The 10,211-nt window shown below is 34.7% G+C and overlaps 2 pseudogenes; one reads left to right on the forward strand and one right to left on the reverse strand.

Annotated features, from left to right (window-relative positions):
* Positions 1-2,823: 2,823 nt before the first annotated feature.
* Positions 2,824-8,305, reverse strand: LOC110725353 (annotated as a pseudogene).
* Positions 8,306-8,772: 467 nt separating this feature from the next.
* The window catches only part of LOC110725119, a 2,803-nt pseudogene continuing 1,364 nt past the window's right edge, over positions 8,773-10,211 (forward strand).

The following is a 10,211-nucleotide window of genomic DNA, read 5'->3' on the forward strand; positions in this document are numbered from 1 at the left end:
TAACGGCTAAAAAAAAGAGAAAATTGGACTTTGATTCTTTGAATGTGATTAATATATACTTCATATTATTATTACTTGAAATATTTCAAATAAATACATACTTCTTAACGTTGGAAGATTATACAAAAATTGTCTATAATTAGAAATATGTAATCAATTTATAGTTCTTCATCTTCTTCTTCTTCTCCGCCTTCGTGTTCAAGGTCAGCGGCTAGTTGAATAGATTGGGAACTAGCCGAACCCGAACGGTCGAAAGAGGAGGTTCCGTCACCGTTGTCGTTGTCGGCGTAAGTACGGTCTTGTGAGTGATTTTTAGCATCCAACCAATCTTTAAAACACACACACATTTCAAGTATTTCCAGGTTTAGACTTGTTCTTCTATCGTCGAAAACCCTCCCGGATGCGCTGAAAGCTCGTTCGGAGGCAACGGAGGAGACTCAGATACCAAGAATGTCTCTTGCCATTGCCGCCAAAGTTGGATGCTTCGAGCTTTATTGTTTCCACCATACAAGGAGGTCGAGGCTGTTTATCTCATCGTCGTCCATGGCCTTGGTGAAGTCGTAACTCAAGTACATTTGCAACTCCGAGACATCGCTTTGCGTTCTCCGTATTGATGAATCACCTGAAAACCTTGAAATCAAGTTAGTAGCTTGTGAAAATAAATGCTTAGCCTTTTTACTTATGTTTTTGGATGGTTGGGAAGGGCCGGAGTGAGAAACGGTGCCATATTTGGTTTCATAAACTCTATATAAAGCAAAAAATTGATCCTTCAAATTACTCTTATAGGTTTCTACATTATCTTCAGAAAGCATGCATTGAAAATAAATGTCAACTAACATAAATGTATTTTCATATTTTTGGCTAGGATCTACTATGGAAGCAAAAATATAAATTAAAGGAATTTCAGTATAATATTTACGCCACATTATTTCCATTTCTGGATGATATTGATCATACTCATTTTGGTTGCGATGATTAGAAAAAAGATGGGCGAGTAAACATGCATTTGAAAAAAAGTTTTGAGCACAAAGATTATAGACAGAAGAAAAACGAAATGTCATGTTACATAATAATTGTAAAAATTGCATATTTCTTTTACATTTATCCCAATCATCTTCATAAAAAGCATTTTGTGGTAATTTTTGGTTGTAAAAAATTGTTGAAGGATTCTTATATTCAATTGCCTTGGTTAACATGTCATAGGTGGAATTCCACCAAGTTGGACAATCGGTTTTGATTTTTATTGCTCTTATGTCTTATCTTTTGTTGTCTTAGAAAACTTTTTCATTCTTGGTATCTCATGTTTGAACTATTAATAGACATAATAGCTTCTCTAATTTTGTTATAGTATGGACCAATTGCTTTAATTCCATCTTGTACACATAAGTTAAGAACATGACAAACACATCTAGTATGAAGTGCGTCACCATCTAATATTACATCGGTTAAATTTTGTTTCACTAAATTAGCAGTATATGTCATTGAGGTTATATTGTTAAATGTCATAGACATGATTTTTTCTCTAAGGTTGTATTCATTTATAACTTCCATTAAAAGGTGAGCAATGTTAATACCGGTGTAGAGGTATTCTAGCATTTTAAAATGGATTATTCGTTTTTATAACAACCATTTGATCATCTACCCAATGACAAGTCACACATAAATAGTGATATTTATAACCACTATCCCAAGAATCGCCACTCAAAGACACTCTACAATTAAGTTTACTCAATTCGTCTTGTAACCGCATTTTGTACTCTAGGAAGTTTTTTGTGGCAGCGAAACAAATGGTTTTCCTAGAGATTCTTTTATGTTGAGGTTATAATGCTTTATTAATGTAAGTGTTAAATGGGTTACTTTCGGAGAAAAGAAAAGGTTGTTCAGCATGTACTATCATTTTCCTTAGTTCATCCCTATCCCTCTCATAGTTGTAGGTAAAGCCATATGGATGGAATTGAGAAATTTTTAGTTGGGTTGGACCACTAGATGGTTGTGCACATATTTTAAAGTGTCTACTTTAGTGTCTCGTCTCGTCCCGGCCTTGGATGTGACCGAATATATTTTACCACATGTTTTACATTTTGCTCTTGTTTGATCTTTATTTAGAAAAAAATAGTTTCATACATCACTTTTACGACTTTTAATATTTACCATGTCTTGTTCGGTTAACCATTGCACTTGTGTGTTTGGGATTTGGGTATTTGAAGATTTGGGGGTTTGTTGTTGAGTAGTAGACTCGGAGGGAAATAGGCTATCTTGTTCGTTACCTTGGCTAATATAAAAATTTTGCAGGTCAAAGAAATTAGGTGAAAATTGACCGAATTGTGGAAATTGGTTTTGTGGAAATCCGGGCATATTCATGTTATAGGGTTGAAAACCGGAAGTACCACTATGCCTAATTTGCTCAAAACCAAGGGGGGCGGTTCCGAGGTCATTGGTTGGACTCGAATTGGGGGGTCATTGGATTAGGTGATTCCCTAGAACTATTACCATGGAAAAATTGGGCTTTCCTAGAGGATGATGGGTCGTTCATGTTTGGTGATGCCATAATTAACAAATTAACAATATTAATAATAACAATAATAATAATTAATAACAACAAATATAACAATAACAATAATAATAATTAATAACAACAGTTATAACAATAACAATAACAATAACAATAACAATAACAATAACAATAACAATAACAATAACAATAATAATAATAATAATAATAATAATTAATAACAATTATAACAATAATAATAAGTAATAACAACAATAATAAAGAACAGTTAGATCTTACAACCGTGCTTCAACGCTTTCCACTAATTACGATTACAAACTTTTTAAATTTTTCGATGTTAAATTATTAATAAATAATAATTAGAGAATATAAGAGATTGAGAGCATATAAGAGATTAAGAGTAAGAAAGAGTTGAGTTGTGATTTGGAATTGTGGAAAATGGGGTTTATAGTGATTTTGGCCAAAATAGCCGTTGGAGGAATTGAGAATTGGCCAAAATAGACGTTGGAGGGAAAACGGCTAGTATAGCCGTTGGTAAAGGTGGGCAACGGTCATATTTTCTCGAGCCGGCATGTGTGCCATGCCATGGGTCAACACGGCGGGCTCGTGCCATTTTTTGTTACCTTGCACGCGGCATGGCCCATGGCACGCTGGGCTACGATCGTGCCGGGCCAGGCCGCCCGTAGGCTGGCACGGCCCGTGCCTAGCTTTATCTGCAGTCCCAGAAGAGCCTTCCACCATACTCATCTGTCTTCTTAACTTAACAATATGAGCTTGTACCTATAACAAGGTGTAATAATTTTTTTAAGGAAATATAATCTTAGTTGTTAATCAGAAGGTTCAAAGTGTGATAAATACTCCGTAAAGTATAGCTTCTTCAACATAAGTGGTTACATTACACAAGTTTGAGAAAATGAAGTTAGTACCAATGAGCACGTACAACCAATAACATAGTGAGCACATTATGTTTTCTATGGATGAGCATAAAAGAAAGGACATATGAACGAGAAATATAAATATATTATGTACTACAGTCTATATATTATGACCATGTTCTTAGTAGTTCAGCACCATAGAGTCTAAGACAGCCTCCTTGCAGTTGCAAAAAAAATTGGCATACAATTTAATGTCAGACATGTCCAAAGTAGAAATGCGCGGGGACATAGTTTTACATTGGATCACAATATATCTGCTGTTGCATAAAGAATTTCTATGCATGTGTATACCATGTTCTTGGTAGTTTAGCATCATAGATAATGCATTTTCCCATAGAGTCTAATCAAGGCAGCCTCTTTGCAATTGCGAAAACAAGATGGCATACATTCTAAATGTCAGACATATCCAACATAAAAGTTATGCATGAGGACATTGTTTTACATTGGTTCACAGTATATCATCATCATAGTAGTAAATGACCAAGTAACTCAAAGTCATCCATAATTACCAAGACAACCGAGTGACTTCTATAAGATACATCCTAATACTAGCACTCACTCAGGCAGGAATTCAGTTCTGCATGGGTACATTTAAATAGTTTATTATTTAGCTTGTGGTATTGGGCAAAGGGGTAGATTATGTGCCTTAACCTCAGCTTGGAAAAAAAATGTTGAATTTACCATCTTCATTTGGTTCACTAGAGGGAAAAGGCCAACCAAAGAGATGCATACAATGGAGAATGATATTCAAGCCAGTGGCAGGTCTTATTGGCTTATAATCATCAAGCACATAATAAAATCAAATACCATAATCAAAAATCCAAATCACAACTAATAATTAAGGACATGTGCAATTACAAATTCACTGTCACAAATTCACAAGTCATGCCTTACAATAGCTTATACTTCTACACTAATACGCAATGGCAATTATATAAACTAACATTCTATTGTTCAAACAGCTTGAATTCAATTGCATTGATTCGGTAATTAGTAAGCAGACAACTATGATACAAAGTGATTAAATTATTAGTTTATACCTTAAAAAAGAATCCAAGATAATCTAACAGATAGGAAACAGAATGGGAGGTAGGTTTGCAGACGTTTTGTGTCACTATGGATGCAAATATAACAAGTATTTAACAAAAGGAGAGGGAAAAAAGGGCTTTTGAAGTTTCAACAGAGGGGCATTGGAAAGTGGGAGAGTATAATGCACATAGATTCTATCACTAAGCCGCTGAGTATGATTGAATGAAAAATGCGATGAGTTGTATAACAATTGTTGTTACTCGTAGAATTGCGATCGGGATTGTAGGATCGTGCGATCCTACAATCTGATTCGAAAGCATCGAAGCAAAATGACATGTAGGAACGTTGCAGGATCATTCATCAGGGTCGGGTTGGATTGTCCAGGATCCAATCCTACTTTTTACTTGTTAAAATGAGCCTAAAGCAACCAATCTTTTCTCTAGCCTAGAAAATGACAACCCAACTACCTAATACACAAATTTTACCATTTTAATTGATTGAAAGAAGTGTATCTAGTTAAGTAGCAATCATTTTTTTTTTTGTTTTACTTCATTTATCAATTTAGAAGGATCTTGTACGATCCAATTTTAAAGATTTGATCCTACTCCGTTCACCAATTCAACATTTTTAAATTTGAACATTAATTAAAAGCAAAATTGTGCTTTTTGAAGGTGGTAAAAGTCAAAAAAATCCTTGTTTGTTGGTAAATGTAATACTTTATTTGTCCCCGAATAAAATTTCACTTGCTTTTTGCACAAGTTTTTAGGAAGATTTATTTAATAAATAAATAAGATAATGAGGTTTGATTGATTAATTCAACTAAAAAACAACATAGTAGAGTTTGGTTGGTAAAAAAGGTATTAAAAAAACATATTGGGTATGATTGATTAAAAATGAATAAATAAAAGTGAAATAAAAAATTTATCAATAACCAGATTTTAGATTTTAAAGTGAAAAAATAGTTTTATTAGGAGTACAAGTTTTTGGACAAGTCACTCTCCCTCCCCTGAAATTTCAACTCACTTAGTATTTTGCATTGCTCTAAAAAAGTTCAACTCACTTTCACTCTATTCTAATATTACTTTTTATACAACCACCCTACCCCACAATATTTACATCTTTACACGCACTCTCCTGCATTGTACACTTTTAGATTCCTAATATCAATATTAAGAAAATGAAAAATGGAGAAAAAATAGGAAGTCATAGTCTAAAAGGCAGCTCTTCTACATTACAATCCTTTTTTCCATCGAAAATCAAATTACAGATTTTGTCATGATACGAATTTGAAGATTACATATCCTCCACTCTGCAATTTACTTTCTTGATTAATTCTCAATTAAGAAAAGAATCTGAATTTTAAACAACAGCTCCATGTGAAAAATATAAGCATTACCAACTACGGTGGAAATTTTATGGATAAAATAACTTATTTCTTAAGACAAACAATTCTTTAAGCAACAGCCAACATCAAGACAATAATTGCCAAAAGCATGTCATCAAGCCATCTGCAAACAGCATAAGTTTGAACCGAGTCTTGAGAACCAAAACATACTCTCCTATCGAAAGTCATGATATTTGTATCACTCCAAATTTTTTGATGTGTTATGTTAGCATTAACCATAGAGTGACCACCATGAAGCATACTTCTACTGCCAGCAAAAAATCAAAAGGGGAATAAACACAAATAGACCCTTCGAACTAAATAGTGTACATTAGCTTTCAGCTTAGACAACAATACTATCTCTTCTACTCGAAGAATAATTCCCCTCCCTCTCTCCGACTTCTCCGCAACCAATATGCCTCTCAGCCCACCACAGAACGACGATAAGAAGTCTATGGGTGACGGAGCTATGGAAGTTTATTGTTGGGTGAAATGAAACAAAACTCCTAGTTCCATTACTACTTCTCCAAGGTATATTCTCCTCAATTCACAGCATCCTCCAACCAAAAGGCACCCACCCATACACATCTACCACAAACAAATCTAGCTCCCATCATCTATGAGTGGCCTAGGCCCATTTCATATCTTCCCAAGAACTTAACAAAACAAGAATTACTTGAATGACAAATGAAATCACTTAGCATTCTATCACCAACATTTCCTTATACAAATGTAAGATCTCAAAGTATTATAAAAAATAGCCAACTATTGCCTAAAGTACCAAGAATTTTAAAATAAGCGAAAGCTCTTTTTAGCACCTTTGTGCTGATGCAAATGAGGGGGGAGAAAAACACCTCCCTAGGCTCCCACTGTCAGTCCTATCCTTGAAGAAAATATGACAAACTATTGTTTGAACATTGCCACGGATTATTTCTAACAATTCCAAGCTTGAAGACAAAAAACTGAGAATGGTCCACTCAAAACCCAACCACAACAATATGATTCAGTGTCCAGTTTCCACCTCTTACCATACAAGTGCATGGAGTTCTGTATAACAAGCTGAAAAGAAACCTACTAGATGGGTGCAAATCAAGAAATCGCCACACACACATCAAAACTGTAAAAGATTTAAACCAAGCACTACTTTAGAGTTTATCACACCAAACAATACCAGTCCTGAATTAAATAAATTATAGAAACTACAATAATGCCAAACAGATTAATATAGAAACCAGATGACTGCAATTACCTGTTGACGAGCTCCGGCAAGTTTGAGCAGTTCATCTGCCTCTGAAAAATTCATAAACCAATGGCCTAGAGGGTGATCTTTAGTGTTCCCTCTCCGATCACTGTTTTCTTCGGTCAAAGCTACTGTAGAGTGAAATGGCAATCTCAAATTCACCCCAGCCGCATTCAGACAATTGAAATAAAAGGTGGAGAATCAACAACTCTGATAGGGTTATTAAAACTGGGGTGGAGTTGAAAAACAACTCGCTTAACTACAACACTCAGATCCTCATTTGTTGCCCCACGAAAATAGACTGTCCATTTATGTGATTGAGACCTTAAAAATAACAAATTCACTTAGACATGTTATCAAACACTAGGTGGGCAATCAAAATATGCAAACTCACTCGGTTGCCTTCCGACCAAGCCAAAACGCAATGGTTCCATAAACAATTGGAACGGAGATTTCGACATCCTTGACTCTTCGACTCAAATTCTTAACATCACCCATTCATTAAAAGTTAATCAGGTGGCAGTGGAAATATACATGGAACCCTAAAAAAAATTAATCTTGAAATTAATTACTCTTACCTTTTTCTCTCTCTTCTAGAGAGTTTTCAGCTTTATTGGGCGGTGAACCACCACCATCAGAGTGATCGACCCCATCTTTTGGTGGTATTTGAGTCATTGCAAATCGAAATAAGATAAAAGAGACGCACCTTGAGGAGAGAGAAAGAGAAACCAAAATTAAGATGAAAGATGATGATGGGTTGTCGTCTTTGGCCATATTTGGCAAATGACGGTTGGCGGTTGGCTGATTCACTTGACTTGCTTGACCAACTGTAATGTTTGACGGTTGAAATTGGCTGTTTATAAAGTTAAGCAGCTTTTTTTTTATTGTGGCTTAAGAGCCACCTTTTTCGTTGAATGAAAAGCCAATTACCAAACACTTTTTTTTGGTTGTTTGACCACATAAAAACGCCAAAAACCAAAAGTTAACCAAAAAGCCATCAAAAATCCATTTACCAAACATGGCCTTTGTTTGCAAGGACGCCGACTTGGTAGGGGCCGTGGTTAGCCTTTTCAGTTATCTTCTACCGTTTTTCTAAATTAAAAAAAAAAAAAACAAAAAGAAGAAGGGTGGTTTTGGTAGTGGGGCAATTGGAGCAGGGTGATTTCAATGGTGGGGGATGCTGGTGGTGGTTGTGGGGAGGGGGCCCCGATAGTGGTGCCTTGGGAAGGCCAGGGATGGGGTGGTTGGCCAAGGAAGGAGGTTTTTTTTAATTTTTTTTAATTTTTTTTTACCAATTACATGCTAACACGTGTTAACTGTTAAGACCAACGAAAGCAAATACCCATAAAGGTTGGATTATTTAAAAATAACTCAAAAGGGGGATTATTTAAAGCGATTGGCCTAAAGTCGAGATTATTTTTACCAACTTTTTTTAAATATTAATCCAAAACTACCTGTATTTTAAGGTATGATCTCTTTACCTTATTTTTGCTGAATTGAAATTATGTTTCATGAACTTAAATTATTTATTGATTCTATATTTTCTTCTTTAACGGTACTGATTTTTATCGAATTGAACTTATTTTATGGAAATAAAATTATTTTTACAAAATAAGGGTTTAGGGATTGAGGTTTGGGTTTAGGGTTTAGGGTTAAGGGTTTAGGGGTTAGGGTTAAGGGTTTAAGGGTTAAGGGTTTAGGTTTTAGGGTTTTTTGTTTTAGGGTTTAGGGTTTAGCCCCTCCTTCTTCCCTCTCTCTCCTTACAAATTCTTTCTCTCAACACACCGTTTAAACCGGAACAACATCTTCTCACCTCAAAAAAAGTACTTTTTAAAATTTTCCCCCAGAAATTCTTCTAATTTTATTGATTTAAAAAAAAATTAAAAATTGTTTGAGAATGACAACTTCTGTGAAGAACAATTTCATGCCACCCAATTTTATTTCTAACCTTAATCAAGCTCTTTTAAGGAGGAAAGATGTAGAACAAGATGAATCCTCTAAACCCACATCATCTTCTTCAAAATCTGAGAATGTGAATCTTGATGTTGAAGATGAAGACTGTACAAAACCCAGAATTTTGGTTACTAATGGTGATGGAATTGAATCCCCTGGGCTCACCTACCTTGTTGAAGCTCTTGCTAAAGAGGGTCTTTACAATGTCTTTGTCTGTGCCACTCAAATGTTTTTTTTTTTTTTTTTTTTTTTTTTTTTTTTTTTTTTTTGCCATTTCCGGTCTTTGGAGCTCTAGGTACACCTGGGTGTATAATAGAAATGTAATGTTGTACCTCCCTATTTATGTTGTGTGGGAAGACATTGTATTTTTGTGAAATGGGTTTGTCTCTTTTGGTTAATATAAATTTGATTTTGTTGACAAATTTGTGATTTTTGTATAGGTTTATTATAATTAGAAACAAAGTTACGAGTAATATTTTTGTATGTATTTATGTTTATTTTTTATTCATTAAATTTCCGATTTTGGTATATGATAATGTATTGAGATGGGTTGCCTTTAGGTTAATTTAAAGCTGCTATGTGATGGTAGGGATAAATCAACATCAGGTCATGGGGTGACATTTGGAGAAACAATTGCTATAAGTTCTGTTGAGATGAATGGTGCCACAGCTTTTGAGGTTTCAATTACTTTTTATTTTAGGCCAAAATCTACTTCCTACAATGTTATAATAAGTTTGCATTTGTCACATAATTTTGCCTCATGTTCAATATGGTGATTCTTTTGTGGTTCGACCATATGTGCTTGGTTCTCTCCTAGTGGTTGATAATGTATCCGAATGATAAAATGAGAAGATGTTTATTGGTATTCTTGTAATTTAGACTATTCATTTAACCTAAGGTGTCAATACCCGGCTACCTTACTGTGGTACGACACGTTACTTAGAGGTATTAGACTGAATCCTTGGACAGGTTTTCTAACCTGAGAGTAGCTTGTTCAGAACCTTGTTCCTAGTTCTGCACTATGCAGATGACACATGATAAATTGAATCTATTTATCTTGCAGCTTGTCATACAATCACATTAAACCTATGTCGTATTGTGCAATTGTATTCTTTAATGCAATCACTTAATTTCCAATCTTTGTCCTGTTGGTGTATT

Source organism: Chenopodium quinoa, unplaced genomic scaffold, assembly GCF_001683475.1.
Source record: "Chenopodium quinoa cultivar QQ74 unplaced genomic scaffold, ASM168347v1, whole genome shotgun sequence".
In the NCBI taxonomy this organism is placed as follows: domain Eukaryota; kingdom Viridiplantae; phylum Streptophyta; class Magnoliopsida; order Caryophyllales; family Amaranthaceae; genus Chenopodium; species Chenopodium quinoa.